General features: G+C 49.8%; 1 protein-coding gene across 1 annotated transcript in view; it reads left to right on the forward strand.

The window, feature by feature from the left end:
- Positions 1–2,650: 2,650 nt before the first annotated feature.
- The window catches only part of LOC135897484 (acetyl-CoA acetyltransferase A, mitochondrial-like), a 38,683-nt gene continuing 26,059 nt past the window's right edge, over positions 2,651–15,274 (forward strand). The window contains exon 1 of the mRNA XM_065426107.2: positions 2,651–2,934. The gene's annotated coding sequence lies outside the window, so the exon portion shown is untranslated. The remainder of the gene's footprint in view (positions 2,935–15,274) is intronic.

The raw sequence follows: 15,274 nt of genomic DNA on the forward strand, positions 1-15,274 counted from the left end.
GATAGTAAGACCTGATTGGCTCGCTTTGGGGCGCCGCTCGTTTGCCGCTTCCGGTATCGCCGACGCCCGACGAACTTTTCTGCGCCAGCTGGATCGGCGGCGAACGACGATTTCTCCGCCGCCGCGCGTCGCGCGTACGCCGCCGGGCGTCGAACATTCGTCGCATATTCGCTCCATGTATTCTGGCCTTAACGCGATAGCGTTAAGGAGCTCGTGTCGCAGAAAAGCCGGTTTCGTCGGCGTCGGTGTCGGCGTCGGCGGCGTTGACCGTGAGCGATAAATCACGGCAGGCGCTTCATAAATAAAAAGCAACTTCCAAGATTGGCCCGGTGGGAATCGAACCCGGGTCTCCGGAGTGTGAGACGGAGACGCTACCACTCAGCCACGAGTTCGATGCTTCCAAGCGGTGCAAACGCGCCTCTAGTGAATGCGGTGTTGCCTTCGAAACGAGCCGTGGAAAGTTATACTGCGGTGTATATCGGTAATTATGAACATGTAACGTACAGAAGTCACAATTACACGAGTTGCGAAGTGCGTTTCCGCTGCATTTCTTCTGCGCTTTCCGCACACGCAGAGCCATCTTGCGGCAAACACAGAAGACCCCCTCCTCTCAATGTACGGCGCTGCCCCGACAGGAGGCGCGCCGCGCGCGCATTGCGACCGCTGCCAGGCGCGTCGCGGGACTCCCTCTCCCCTGACGACGCTTCGCCATGCTCCCGGTTTAGATTACTATCTATCTCTCTGCCCGTGCCGATCACGACGTTTGGCTGGCGTAGATCGTTTCCCCTCCGAGACACCGAGTTCTTTGGTTCGTTTCTTTCGCTCAGGCGCACGTTTCGTTGCCGCGGCGAACGCTGCGTTGCTCGACGCTCACCGCGTGATAGGTGGGCGCTAAGTCCGATGCGGGGCGCATCGTAAGTGATCGCTGTGCCGTAGCGCATTGTCTTATACCCCTTGGCGGGTCGATGGGAACGCTGTCGCGTCCCACTCTTGAAGGCGAAGCTTAAGCGTCCTCCAATTTTTTTCTCGTATATCCGAATTACAATCCGAAGTTATCGTGTCTGCAGATTGCGTTGTAATTCGTACTTTACGAATTTTTTGACGCAATTTTCTTTGAGAAGTTAGGTTCAATAACGCACTGGCTCTCGCCGCGGGGCCTAGAATAATGCGCATCTGTGCGGCACTTCCGCACACGCATATTCCCGCGTGATGTGCGTCGCTTGTGGCGGTGTTGCTTGCCTAACGTTGTCTAGCGTCGGTCGTGCTTTTGTCTAACATCGGCAACAGCTTCACTGTACAGCCACTTTACATGGTGGAATGGAGGAGTATACTCATTTTTACTCACGTTCTCCAGCCTACTCCGGCCAATGCGACCGCGGAGCCTGCCATCGCGTGACCCGTGGGGCCCACGTGACTGCGAATTACGCAGACCTCAGGACCCAGAAGTTTCGATTACACCATCTCCGGGATCTGGCCGGTTTACTATTACATTGTCTCCTGGATCGATTCAGTTTACCTTTACACTGTCTTCGGGATAAGCTTACCTTTACTCGACCGGAAACCGTGCGAGCAGACACGTTAAACCTCGAAGAGGATGGCATAGAAAGCTATTCGCTATTATAAAAGAAGTGTGGGCGTTTCAAGCTGGGTATTTGTTGCAGCAACGATATTTAGGTTTCCATTGCGTATTTCTGTAGAGAACAAAACCGGATGCAGGTGCATCAAAAGGCCGGTTCAGACGGATGTAACAAGCTAATTCGGTGGCCTCGGAACCATTCCGTCGTCTGCTCACTGAGAAACGCACTGACTGACGCCGAACCCCTCACCACATGTCTCTGGCAATCAAGGAGATCTAGGTGAGAGACGTCATTCGCAATCTGCCACATAAAGTGGCTGAGGTGGCAGAGAAGCTAACGCCTAAAATAATACGTTATGCTTCGTGGCATTAACTATATCCATATGCTGACGCGGCCAAAAGCCAATTTTCTTCATCTAGTAACGCTTTGCCGAACCCCGAGCAATGCAGGATAGCCAGCCAGCTGCAAAATGTTTCGCATAACATTGATTTCCACATTAGTAACATCAAGATGAGGGCTAGTCGGTGACGTCACTATTTTTGACGGCATCTGCTCCTGTCCATACTTATTTATTTATTGATAAAGACGCACTACGTTGCATTCTAAACGAGTCAAGGACTGAGCTTACACAGCTTTGAGAACTGTTACTGCCCCACAACAGCTCAAGTACAAAAACTTACTAAAATCTGCGACGTCGCACTGACGCACTGGCGCAGGGGCTTTGGCGCGAAATTCAAGAAAGGGAAGTTTCCTTTAGTGCTCTTCTCAATCAATCGTTTCTTTTACCACTTAAATTGCGAGAATAGAGTCTTGGAAGAATACTTCAACAGTCTAAACTGATTTATTGTCCTTTTTATGTGCGCCGCACCATTTGATTTGCCTCGGAGTGCCTCGCCCAATGTTTACACACACGCTTATCGGCGATGCATTTTTTCTTTTATTCCCATCGTATCTTACGTCTAGATGCGCATGGTATGAAGTTACGCATATGATGCGCTTCGTTTCCTTTTTTTTTCTTTCTCGCTCGCGTCGTGGAATGAAAGAAACGACTGCGCGTTCATTACGAATCATATTTGAGGAGCGAGTTCCGGTTCGCGCCTACGTCTCGGCCTTGGCATTCTGCCTGGCCAGGCTGCGTGCGGCGCTTGGCGTGACTGACCTCGCCGCCAGAGAGTTGGTGTGAGGCGTCACGGAGTTGGGGGGCGTGCGCTGGCGAGGACTGTCCGGCGCGACTCGTTCCACAACACAGCCAACCATCCGACGAGCAGGAACGAGTTGGCCTGCCCGACGCCCACGACTGCTAATCGGCTACAGAGGAACTCGGAAACTGAAGCCGCTTCGCCGGCCGACAGCATTCGTGAGTTGCCATCGGAACACACCGACGTTGATGGCCTTGTATCGCGTTCCGTGATGCGTGTTAGCTATACGATCGTTTCAACTGCGTCGATGTGTGGATATCCCGTTTGATTGTCTGGTGCTCTTTATTGTCCCAAAGCACACTCTGCGGTAGCTTGCTCGCTGTGGTGTTGCTCTGCTGTGGACGAGATAGCGGGTTCGATGTGGGTCGCGGTGGACTCATTCCGGTGTGGGCGGAATACGAAAACGCTTATCTTCCATTAGGTGCGTGTTAAACAACCCCAGCTGGTCGATATTATTCTGAAGTCACCCACTACGGCGTGCCGTATAATCATATCGTTGTTTTGGCAGGTGAAACCCCAGCATTTAAAAAATATATATACATTTGGCAAGGCAATACATCCAAATAGAAGAACGTTCAGACATGGAAGAAAAATAACGCTGTTACATGAAATGCACGCCGCAGTACATTTGACTGCACAAATCTAATACAACAATGCATAGATCTGAGGCACAAGCACAACAACAAAATAATACAGGCATAAACAAACAAGCGAACAAAACTGCAAGCGTTCCAATCTTTGAAACAGTTGCCCCATAAATGTTACATCATTTATGAAGCCCATGTTATCGTGAACATGGAGCGATCAACCTAAAGTGGACGGATCATATTTTATCGCGATAAGGAACGCGTGTCGCAGAAACTCCGGTGTCGGCGGCGTCATGCGTGAGCGAAAATTTCTGCATATATTTAGGTACATGTTATGTCATGCCTTGCTATGTGACATGCGGTATACGCGGCTTATTTGCCACACCATTATATCCATAAAGTTGCTCATACCTTGACTTACATTATTGGCAAAGTTATCCCTTGTAATTTTGAGAATGACAGCCCACAAACAAATGTCGTGAAACGAAACACCGACAGAGCATGCCTTTTATGAAAAGTCTTCTCAGACTTAAATATTAAAAGTGGGAAATAACACAAACGTGAAAAAACGTTATGCAATTTCTTGGCGCGGCTTTGCACAACCTCCGGGATTTGCCCACGCAAGAGGCCGCGTTTCCACCAGAAAGTTCGCCTTTGTGCATAGCGTTCGCCGCCAGCGTTTCCCGGTAAACGTTATGGTTACGTAGGCTGCCGGTTGCCGGGAATCGTGAGAAGCAGTCGGGGATCTTTGAATGATATCGCGTTCCACTCTTAAAGGTCAAGAATCTTCCTCCAATTTTTTTTATGTAATCTTTTCGGAGTTGCTGAGAAAATATCCTCAGGTAAAGTGTCACAGGTTAACAACATACACATACGTGTTGCACACGAACGTAGACGCGTCGTACATGACCGTGTCTCGTTGAGGAGCGAGGCACAATGAAACGTAAACCCGAACGTAGCACGCGTGCAGGTTTATGCTCAATTTTGAAATTTGAGTCCCACAAATGACGCAACACCACTCTTCGAACCAACAACAAGCGGAAAGAAGGGATAACCTGCAGCGGTAAACATATATCGAGATGAAAGCAGAAGCGAGTTATACGTGCGCTACACTTTCTAGTGTTACACTTTATTAATAGCGTCAACCCCACTCGCCCAGAGCGCAGTACAGAAGGTGAAAATTGGGATGCCGTGCTTTGATATTTCGCAAGAAAAGGCGTACACATTTTCTTTTGTTTTTTTGCCTAGAATGGAACTTTACTTTTACAATGATAAAGTAACCAGGTAACCATCTGCAATTTGCTACACGTATGCGCTAAATAAGCTTCGCAGGACTCGTTTGTGTCAGAAAATACACCCATGTACTTTACATACACCTGTGTAATAATAATTGCACTTGAAATGGTAAATCGACAAAAGCTTCAAGGCCACATGAGACGTGCACGAAAAGCCTAGATATGGTATTGTGACTTGCCCGTGCTCAATGCGAACTTGTGTCCAGCAAAAAAAAAAAAAGGTAATAACACTCAAACCACAATGATCGTCGCCGTTCGTGAAAATCTAAATCTATGGGTAATGTGCATCGGCTATTGATACATGGCCTTCCTAATGGAATGCGAAGGGATTCCCCCAGTGAGGCCCGTAGATAATGTACACCTTCCAGAAGCGGTTGGATTTAAAGTGGTATAAAGCATCAACCGGCCAGCAGTCGAGATAAGCAAGAGGTATTTACTGTATTGTTGAGGAAAAGGCAGGGAACAGATAAGACAGGATCCATTACAAGCATGGGTAGTGGTACAAGGTAGATAGAGGAGTTTTGAGGAAGGGAAAAATAGATTAAAGAGGTGCATACAAAAATGACAGAATGAAATTAATGTACGCATGGTATGTCGGACGCTGGCTATTTGCCGCCAACCCATTTCAAAGTGGATGCCAATGAATCATTTTCACGTGACCCGTGGAACTACAATCCATAGTAATTGCCGGTGCTAAGAAAGTTAACTTCGCTGTTTGCTCCAGAATAAGTTTAACCGCTTGGTATTCCCGTGCACTACATGCACCTAAATCAGTGAGCACGAGTGTTGCTTTTCTCATTTCGCGCCCGTCGAAACGCGGTCGCCGTGGCGGGGATCGAACATGCGACTTCGAGCTCAGCCGCGCGACGCCTAACCGCCGAGAGACAGCATGGGCGCGTAGTTGTGATCGTGTTATCACCAACGTTTCATGATCGCATGCACGACGGGGTCGGCAACACTGTGGCGGCACGTGCGAGATCACGTGAGCGAAACTGCGAGCCTAGGTAATAGCAAGAACGTGCTGTTGGGTACTCAGTTCGGCATACTACAAATTTCCAATGAAATGACGGGAACAGAACGTTGTTTCGTCATTTCTGTTAAGTACTTGCGCTGTAGATTAGTGTAAATTGTGCCGTGCAATGTGCGCGAAGAAGAATCTCTATGCGCTGAAATGCACGTGTTATGGTATGCAGGGTTTTCCAGCTATCTTCTGACAAGCTTTTTTTTAATCAGATGTGTCCCATGCGCCATTGCAAACCACCTAAACTGACTTATCGTCTTGGGTTATTCGAAGGTTATTCACGGTGAACCTAAGCAAATAATAAATATGTTGTAATTCGATTTTTGGAGCACGAATTTGGGCGCGATGGTTCGGAGACTATGAAGGAACCTCCGTTCAATTTGTTTCCGTGAAGATTGTGGTGGTTGCTGCAATTCTGAGCTAAAAAAAACGTGCCAGACGTCAAAAGGCACTACGTTATACAATAAATGCTTATTATGATTTTTTGTTCGTTTATGTAAACATCACGCCGCGCAGTTACGCCAATATACGTGGGCCGTCATGGCCAGAGGCTTAGCCAGACAGACAGACAGACAATGAACTTTTATTGAGGTCCTGAGGGACTAGCCAGTGGAGACTCGTTGGGGCCCCCGGCTCGCCGCTGGCTGCTCCCATGTAGGAATCGGGAGGCCAAGCCTCTCCACTCTTTCACGGGCCCTGTGGACGGCCATGGAGTGGAACTTGAGTTGCGTACTAGATATGGCCTCGTCCCAGTCCCGTTCGCTGGTGAGGGACGTATCCCGTAACGCAGGACACTGCCAGAGCATATGAGGTAGAGTGCTAACCTCCCCACAATCCGGGCACTGTGGGTCAATTTCTGGATAAATCCTGCTTAAGAGGCTTAGCCAGAAATTTTTTTTTCGGGGCGGCGCGCTTGATGAATGATGGCGAGGGTGGGGATGTTAGCTTGGCCGGCCGCATAGTAACACAGAAATTTCGGTGGGACGAAGGAGGGGGGGGGGCGCAATAACTTGGTGCACCACCCCCTGGCTACAAGGCAAATATTGGAATGTAGAAATCTACAAGGTAGCCTTTTACCAATCACCACTGGTCGTGGTGATCAATAAAAACAGACTGATGTGAAAGTAATCGTAGTGCTGTACTAGCTTAAGGCACGAGGTTGTGTACTTGCTCTTGCACTTCCTAATGACTAACCACCTCGTTCACGGCACGTCTGTCATTGTTACTTAAAACCATCATACTTCGACGACGAATATTGTTTGCTCTGTGCGTGTATACGTCAACAAAGCAGCTACATTTTGCCTGTTAGGTGCCTGTCCCTGCATAGCTGAACGATGCTTGTTCAGAGCATGACCATTTCACCACACTCTGTGTGTGTGCTGTGCTATGTGCTCTCTCTCCCTCTCCCCCTTCCACATCTTTCATCTCCCCCATCCCTCTCCCGTGTGCAGGGTAGCAAACCGGTTAAGTTAAACTGGTTAGCCTCCCTGCCTTTCCTTCTCCACTTTTTCCTTCCTCCCTTCCTCGCAGTAATGAAACGATGTCGTAGTAATCGCCTTGCATGTGGTCATGCAGCACTGTAAATTAAAACACATCGCTGCATTGCGATAAATTTGGTAGAATGCTACAGTGGGGGAACAAGCGGAGACGAAGGAGGCACACAAAGTACGCAGGCACAGCGCTGACTTTCAACAGGAATTCTTATTTTGCCGGTAGCAGCTAGATTTAACGTGAACACTTGGCCAAAAAACAAACAAGATCAGACATGCGCAAAGAACTTGCTCATAACGCTGTCGCACCCAGGGATTTGAATCAACGTAGGTCAGCTCTTTTTCTAACAAGGCTATCGATGGACAACTGACCCAGTCAATTCCCGCTTGTAAAGGTGCGCTAGCCTCGATAATTTCTCTAGTAAGGCTTGATTTGCTCCTATAGATACAATCCTGCATAACAGTTGCGACATTGCATGCCTAGATGACCTTGAATAGTGTCGTTAACATTGTTGGGCTGTTCCCTAAGCCGATCTTTAACGCATCGGCCGGTTCGCCCGATGTAGACTTTACCACACGAGATAGGTATCTCACATACCACACGCTGGGCACATTGTGCGAAGCGCAGTCTGCGATTAGTTTTACACTCGGCCTTCTCGTGGAAGACAGCGAAAGTTTGCTTGCTCAGTGACACCAGTTTTCCAGGTGCGGAAAACCATCAGCATTCGCACGCCGGTCAACTTTCTTAAATTACTGTGAAATTCAATGAAACTACGAAATAACGCCGATCAGCTGCGAATCACGCCGTTATCAGCTCATCAGTGGCGTTACGTTTGTGTGGCGTGATTCGGTGGCACGGGGTTACGTCATGCTGGCTGAGTTTATCTCGTAGGGCGAATCTTTCTTAAGCAGTGTCATTCGCACACTATTCCTTATACAAAAAAAAATAATCCCTTTTTGCACAGCACACAAACTAACAAACATAACAGAGAGAGAATGGGACAAGCGCTGGTCTGACAGTTGAATTTTTATTTGGAATCAACATATCGTATCAAAATTTAAGAGGAAAGCCTGTGGATCACCAGCGTCGTTGTGTATTATAGACGTCACGCAATCACGAACCACCAGTGAAAGCAGCGTAGTCATTCGATAAAGAAACTGAAGGATGAGTAGGGCACATGTTGTTACGAACTTTGCACCGCTGCACCACTATTACGACTTTGTGGTCCCGTAGCGCTCGTCACCCGTTTCGTGACAGAGCGTTGGTAGCGAAGACTCCGAGCCAGGCGTCGATGAGAATAACGAAAGGGATTTTATACATTATATACAGGTCATTGTACAGGACAAGATCGGATCGGCACTGGGGCCGAGGGCTCACACAAACGCGACTGTTCCCGCACGACGGCGTCCGGCGAAAACGCGTGACACATCTCACCCCAGTCGGGAGCGACACTCTCTCCCGGTCGGTCGGCGGATCCTGTTTTTCAGGCAGCGCGTCGCTGCTTTTATAATCCCCGAGAACCATTGTCACTCAAACGGCCCAATACAAAGTCAGCACACGACGGTCGTCCGAGGGGTCCAACCAGCGACCGCGCTGGCCACCCGGTTCAAAGTTCGCGCGCGTGGTGACCTCCATGCAAGAGGAGGTGCGGCGCCGGGCTGTCTGGTACTCGCGGACACGTCCAAACCTGCTGCTCGCCGAGGCTTCTCCCGCAGGATCCCGCTGCCTGACGGCTCAGCATCTTGACTTGTGAAGGGAGAATTAGGGCGCTCGCAGGATAGATTCTGCATCTTGCAGATTCGGAATCCGGGCTTGTGGTGATGGCACAACAGCATCCCCGCCCTCAGATAAGGCGCCGGGAAGACGAGCTGCCTCCACGTGGCTCGGATGCCAGGCGCGCACGTTCGTCAGGCTCGTCCAAGTTCACGTCCAGTGTCGGGACGCCAGGTAACTTCACGTGCCCAGGTCCGACTCGCCAGGACAGGAGCTCTGCTCACCGCGTCGTCGCCAAGGCACCTTGACCAGCTCCGCTCGTGTCGTTCCTAAGACCTTGCTTCTCGCCACTGGTCCCGCTTGGTCGTTCTGCAGCTTGCAAAACCGACCGGCAAAAGGCAACACCCAACACGAACAAGTGCCCTCTGTCTCCCGTCAAACCCCAGACAAGGCCATAATTCAAATCAACCTAACTAAATTGCTATCCCCCTTTTTCTCCCGCTGCAACAAGAGGCAGGTGTACGATCTAGTACACAAGGCTGAAACAACCAGTTTTCAAATTAACAACTCAACAAAATAGAAACAATTATTAATCAGCAATAATAATTACAAATGGAATGGTCCCCTTGAAATCACTTGGACCGAAAACATACCACTGAGGAAGCAAATGAGGTCATTCATTTTTCCCGGCGATATTTTCGCGGAATCCGAAGCTGCTTATATTTGCGACCCTGCTTATATTTGCGACCCTGCTTATCCGTGTAGCGGCGGTACAATAAGCCAGATTCTTTGCCAAATGAAACCCTCTTTTTTTTCACTCCCCGTTTGACGCTCTTCCTCAGATCGGCTAATGAACAGTCTTCCTGTTGCTCGCGAATCAGACTTTCTCTTTCAACTGCAGCCTGCTCCTGCCGGCTGGCGGAAACCGGAGCGAGTGTGGAGCCCGCGTCGCCTAATTGCGGCGTCGCGTCTATATCGCGGCTAGCACTGCACGCGTCACTCCCACTCACCTCCAGGACCCGCTCGTCTAGGCCAGCGTCCGAGCTCTGCCTCTCCCGTGACTGCTCGCCACTCAAGTTACCTTGATCGGTCCGTGTGCCGCACCGCCTTTCGCTCACCGACGCTAAGTCAAGTTCCCTCGACAGCGGGCGCGCTTTGGATCGCGTGGGGGCCATGTACGCCACGTCGGCAAAGAATGATTTGCCCTGATCCCTCAGCAGCTGCTCCGAGCTATTTGAGAAGAGGTAGGAAAATTGCTCCGGGAGGGCGGCTGACACAGCGGCTTCGGTGTTAAGTTTCCCAAACTCTCCTTCAATGATAACCGTTGCGATCGGTAAACAGACACTCTCCTTCTCGGCCACTTGCCGTATCCTAACGCACTCTCCAGTAAAATCACTCGAGGAGACGAAAGACGGGTGAACAACGTCCATAGTTGCTGCAGAGTCCCGCAGTGCTCGGCACTTCTTGCCGTTTACCTTAATTTCCTGCACATAGGGCTCCAATAGACGTATGTTTTTGTGAGTTTCCTGTATCGTTGCAAAAGCAATTCTCTCTGGGCAGCTTGCAGCGATGTGCCCTTGCTTTTTGCAATTGTAGCAGGTTAACGGTTTCCGTTTTTCGAAAGAACGCGTCGTATCGTTTCGCTGTTTCGGACCATCGTCATCATTTTGAGATGCATTCTGTCCTTCCCTTACAGTTTCTTTGGGAAGGGACTCGTCGTCCCGAAACTCGCGACGCGTGATTTCCTTCCGTTCGTCGGGCTTCCCGTAAAACCCATCTCTTTTATCTGCTTTTTCTACACGCACTGCCTTGCTGTGTAAGCTGCGGCGGGTGTAATACTCTTCCGCTAACTCTGCTGCCTTGTTTAGCTTAACCTCCTTTAGCCTATCTTGCAGCCAGAGCCGGACATCCTCATCAATGCAACGGTAGAACTGCTCCAACGCGATGCATTCGACAATTTTGTCGCGGTCGTCGTAAACCTCTTCGCCCTTCAGCCATTCCACCAGGTCGGCTTTTAGACGAAACGCGAAGTCAACATTCGACTCCTTGCCTTTTTTTGCATACCGGAACCTCTGCCGGAAAGCTTCGGGCGACAATTTGTACTTCCGCAGTAGCGCTTCCTTCACATCACTATAGCTCTCAAACGCCTCTTTCGATAAGCAAGTTATTACGTCTGATGCCTCCCCAGGAAGCAAGGCGAACAGATTCTGTGCCCAAAGGGATCGCTCAATGCTATTCCGTTCACACACGTGCTCAAATTTCACGAGGTATTTGGCCATATCCTCTCCGACGACAAAGGGTGGAAGTTGATCGCGTATTCTTGGAACATTAGAAGTGAGACTAGGCGCTGGCGAGCTATTTCGGGTCTCCAACTCTTTCATTTTAAGCTCGTGCTCACGAATCTCTCTCCTTTCCTCCTTTTCCTCTTCGCGACGTTCCTGTTCTCTCCTTTCCTCCCTTTCCCGACGTTCATGTTCTCTCCTTTCCTGCTCGCAACGTTCCTTCTCCCTTTCCTCCCTTTCCCGACGTTCCTTGATATCCGCCCAGGCCTCAGCGGCTTCCTCAGCCGTTACGTCCCCAGTCCTCATGACCTCAAGGATCGCATTCTTTCTTTTGGTTGAGCCCAACTCAATGCCCAACTCCTCACAAATTTCGAGAAGTTCCTTCACCTTGTACTTCTCCATCGTTCACACTGTCCTCCTGCTGTTTACCCTTTTTGAATATACCTGCCGTACGCTACTATAACACTACTAGTAAGACATATGCAAGTATTTCACACACTGCCCTGTTTACCCCCTCAGCATCCCCTAGTTTTCAAAACACTCTTACTAGGCTTGAAACACACAAGGTTATCACAATGCAACACCAAATCCTTCCCTAAGCTACTATAACCTGTGTCAGAGAAAGTCTGGTGTTTGAGGTAAACTTCAGGCACTCACCGCGCCGAGGTAGCTGATGCCGGTCAATCCCGTAGCTGCCATCCAGTGTTACGGACATCCCACCGCTGCCACCAGTGTTACGAACTTTGCACCGCTGCACCACTATTACGACTTTGTGGTCCCGTAGCGCTCGTCACCCGTTTCGTGACAGAGCGTTGGTAGCGAAGACTCCGAGCCAGGCGTCGATGAGAATAACGAAAGGGATTTTATACATTATATACAGGTCATTGTACAGGACAAGATCGGATCGGCACTGGGGCCGAGAGCTCACACAAACGCGACTGTTCCCGCACGACGGCGTCCGGCGAAAACGCGTGACACATCTCACCCCAGTCGGGAGCGACACTCTCTCCCGGTGGGTCGGCGGATCCTGTTTTTCAGGCAGCGCGTCGCTGCTTTTATAATCCCCGAGAACCATTGTCACTCAAACGGCCCAATACAAAGTCAGCACACGACGGTCGTCCGAGGGGTCCAACCAGCGACCGCGCTGGCCACCCGGTTCAAAGTTCGCGCGCGTGGTGACCTCCATGCAAGAGGAGGTGCGGCGCCGGGCTGTCTGGTACTCGCGGACACGTCCAAACCTGCTGCTCGCCGAGGCTTCTCCCGCAGGATCGCGCTGCCTGACGGCTCAGCATCTTGACTTGTGAAGGGAGAATTAGGGCGCTCGCAGGATAGATTCTGCATCTTGCAGATTCGGAATCCGGGCTTGTGGTGATGGCACAACAATGTCCATATTCTAGAGGATGTTGCACGCCTTCGCATTTTTACGCATTCACAACTCTAGCGTGAAAGCGCGAGAAGACAAGCGTAGTGCCGCGCAACACGTGTTCTGCGGCGATGATCACTACGAGATCGCGCCGGAGTAGCGCGCGTTATTTGTTCACCGATAACGCCATCAATAAGACATGCGGCGAGCGCGTTCCCCGATACCATATATGGAAACAAAGCGCTGCATGAGCGCAGGTCTGTCTGCAGCGGCTGCTGTGAATTGCGCCCACGCGTCACCCACGCTCTGCCTCTCGCGATCTCCCGATTAGCGATGTAGTAGCGCCACAATTCGCTCCGTTTGCAACATGGTGCACAAGAAAGATTGTCCGCATCAGCCGATACATCGCAAATGAAAACACGTGTAGAGCTGCGCTCAAATTTCGCATTAGAGGGTATTGTAACCGTCGGTGACTTTTCTTCCTTTAGAATTTAATTTTTCTATAGCGATTCGTCTTATGTGACAGATGGACGGACGGGTTTCCTCGTTGGGTAGGCATAGAAATACTTACGCATTTAATAGAGTGCACAACCGTGCACCAATCAAAATATCCCTATTGCAATTAACCTGCAGCTTGTCCCAGTGGGAAACAAGCGCATTTTAATGCGTTATCGTTCTTTGGGTACTTCATGCACTTTCTTGGAGCTATCTGTCTATCTATGTTTGTATATGACCGATTTCCCGCCTACTTGGGTCACTGAATAGTCAGGGGTGAAATGGGTAGCGCATCGGACTGCTGTGCTGAGGTAACAGGGTTCGAGAGCAATCATCGGACGAACTTGGGTCACTGAGTATGTGGCGATGCGTACATACGTGCCGCTCTTCAACGAAGCTCTTTAACGCCAACATGAATCACTATAGACGCGAGACTGGGTAAGCACCGCTCTTCGAAGAAACTCTTTGACGCCCACTTGGAGTACTGGGTATGTGCGAGCAGATGTGCGCCGCTGTTCAGTCAACGTATTTGACGCCAACGTGGGTAACTAGGTATGTCACAATAGGAATGTGCCGTTCTACGATGACGGAAAAAGATGCCTTAAATTTATCCGAACGGAATCGACCCCACCTCCCAAGGGATCCTCAAGGAGAGCGACCCGACGCATTAGCAGGCCGCGCCACAAATGCACTAGGTATGTGCCTCTCTCCAATGAACCTCTTGCCAAGATGGGTTACTGAGTATTTGCCGCTGACCGTGCGGCAAGCGATGGAACAATCCTCTGCGTTCGCAGGCACCGGTGTTCCAGGCTTCTAGTCTCGGAGGCAACGCGCGGACTTCGCGGCAGTGCCACTAGAAGGCGCAGCGTGTCCAGAAAGAAGCACGAGTGAGGAGACCGCTTGTCGCGTGGCGCGTTTTCCCATGTTCCCAAGCACCGGCGCGCTACGCATTTCGAAAGCCACGCGCAGGCTTCACGGCAGCGGCGCTAGATGGCGCCGAGTGTTCCTATGGAAGCGCGAAAGAGGAGTCCCCACTGCAGTGCACGCCTCATACATACCTCGTTTCAACGGTGGCAATACGTCGAGTTGCCATATCGATCCAATGCGAATGCATTACCGCCGACGGTCATCGTGAGATGAGTTCTGCCGCTATTTTGCGGAGTGAACGTTTATAAATTTTGATAATGTTACACCAAGAAATGTTGCACATATTCCTTCCATAAAGCAGCAGCCGTCCTGGTCATTGACATTATCTCACGACTCGGTCGCAAAGGTAGGCGCCAAGTGAAGTCGATTGTACACAGTTTTGGAGCCGAAGCACCATCTCAAGTGCAAAATGGCATGTCGACTAATGCGCAATGTAGTTGATCGCAAATTTTAAATATCGCTGATAATTCCATTCATTTCGCTCTGAATAAATGAAGTTAATGTTGATGTTATCATGATTCCACTTATAAGTGGGTACTTTCCAACGGAAGTATGCGTTTTATCATGTTTCGCAATATTCAAGCGTGGCATGCACTTTCTTCCAGCATATGTCTATGTATATGCTATAGCAATATAAAAAATAAACAAACGTGGCCTCAACCTACAAAACCGCATTTGCTTCATCAGAAGATTTGTAACAGCCGAATCCTTTCGACCTCCCAAACGTACTCAGAGCCGCGCGTCGCAAACATGGACAAGCGTCAGAGATAATGCCTTATGTATTGTCTCCAAGATAGCGGATTTCGTTGAGGCAACCAGCTATCAGAATGAAGCTTGTGTCATGCGTGAAGGGCGGCGAAGAACGACATCGTGGTTCATCTCCATAGAGTGTGGCGTCATTTTCAGAGTCTGCAGTGATCTCGTATAGTTCATTAACTTCAACTCAGGGTAAGTTACGTGGTAGCCTGCTCTAAACTTTTAAAATGCCGGTTCTTATTTTTGCCGTCGAGCACAGCCATGAAGCCTTGCCATATGTTATGCTCTATATGTATGGTGTAAGGCCAGTGTTGTCTATTAGTTCAGCGCAATCGCAGTGGCGACACTCGACAGCGGGCAGTAAACAGCGCTAAACAACAGGACAAAGAGAGTCCCCCTCTTTGACCTGTTGTTTAGCGCTGTTTACTGCTCGTAATCATGAACCAACCAGCCCAAGTGCGTACCCTTCTACAGTTTATTTCGCCACTCGGTAGCATGGTTTCCGGGGTTTCATTTTTCACATTTTTTTACCAAGCATCTGCAGACGGTGCTCTTGAGGCTACAATAT

Source organism: Dermacentor albipictus, chromosome 9, assembly GCF_038994185.2.
Source record: "Dermacentor albipictus isolate Rhodes 1998 colony chromosome 9, USDA_Dalb.pri_finalv2, whole genome shotgun sequence".
Lineage (NCBI taxonomy): Eukaryota > Metazoa > Arthropoda > Arachnida > Ixodida > Ixodidae > Dermacentor > Dermacentor albipictus.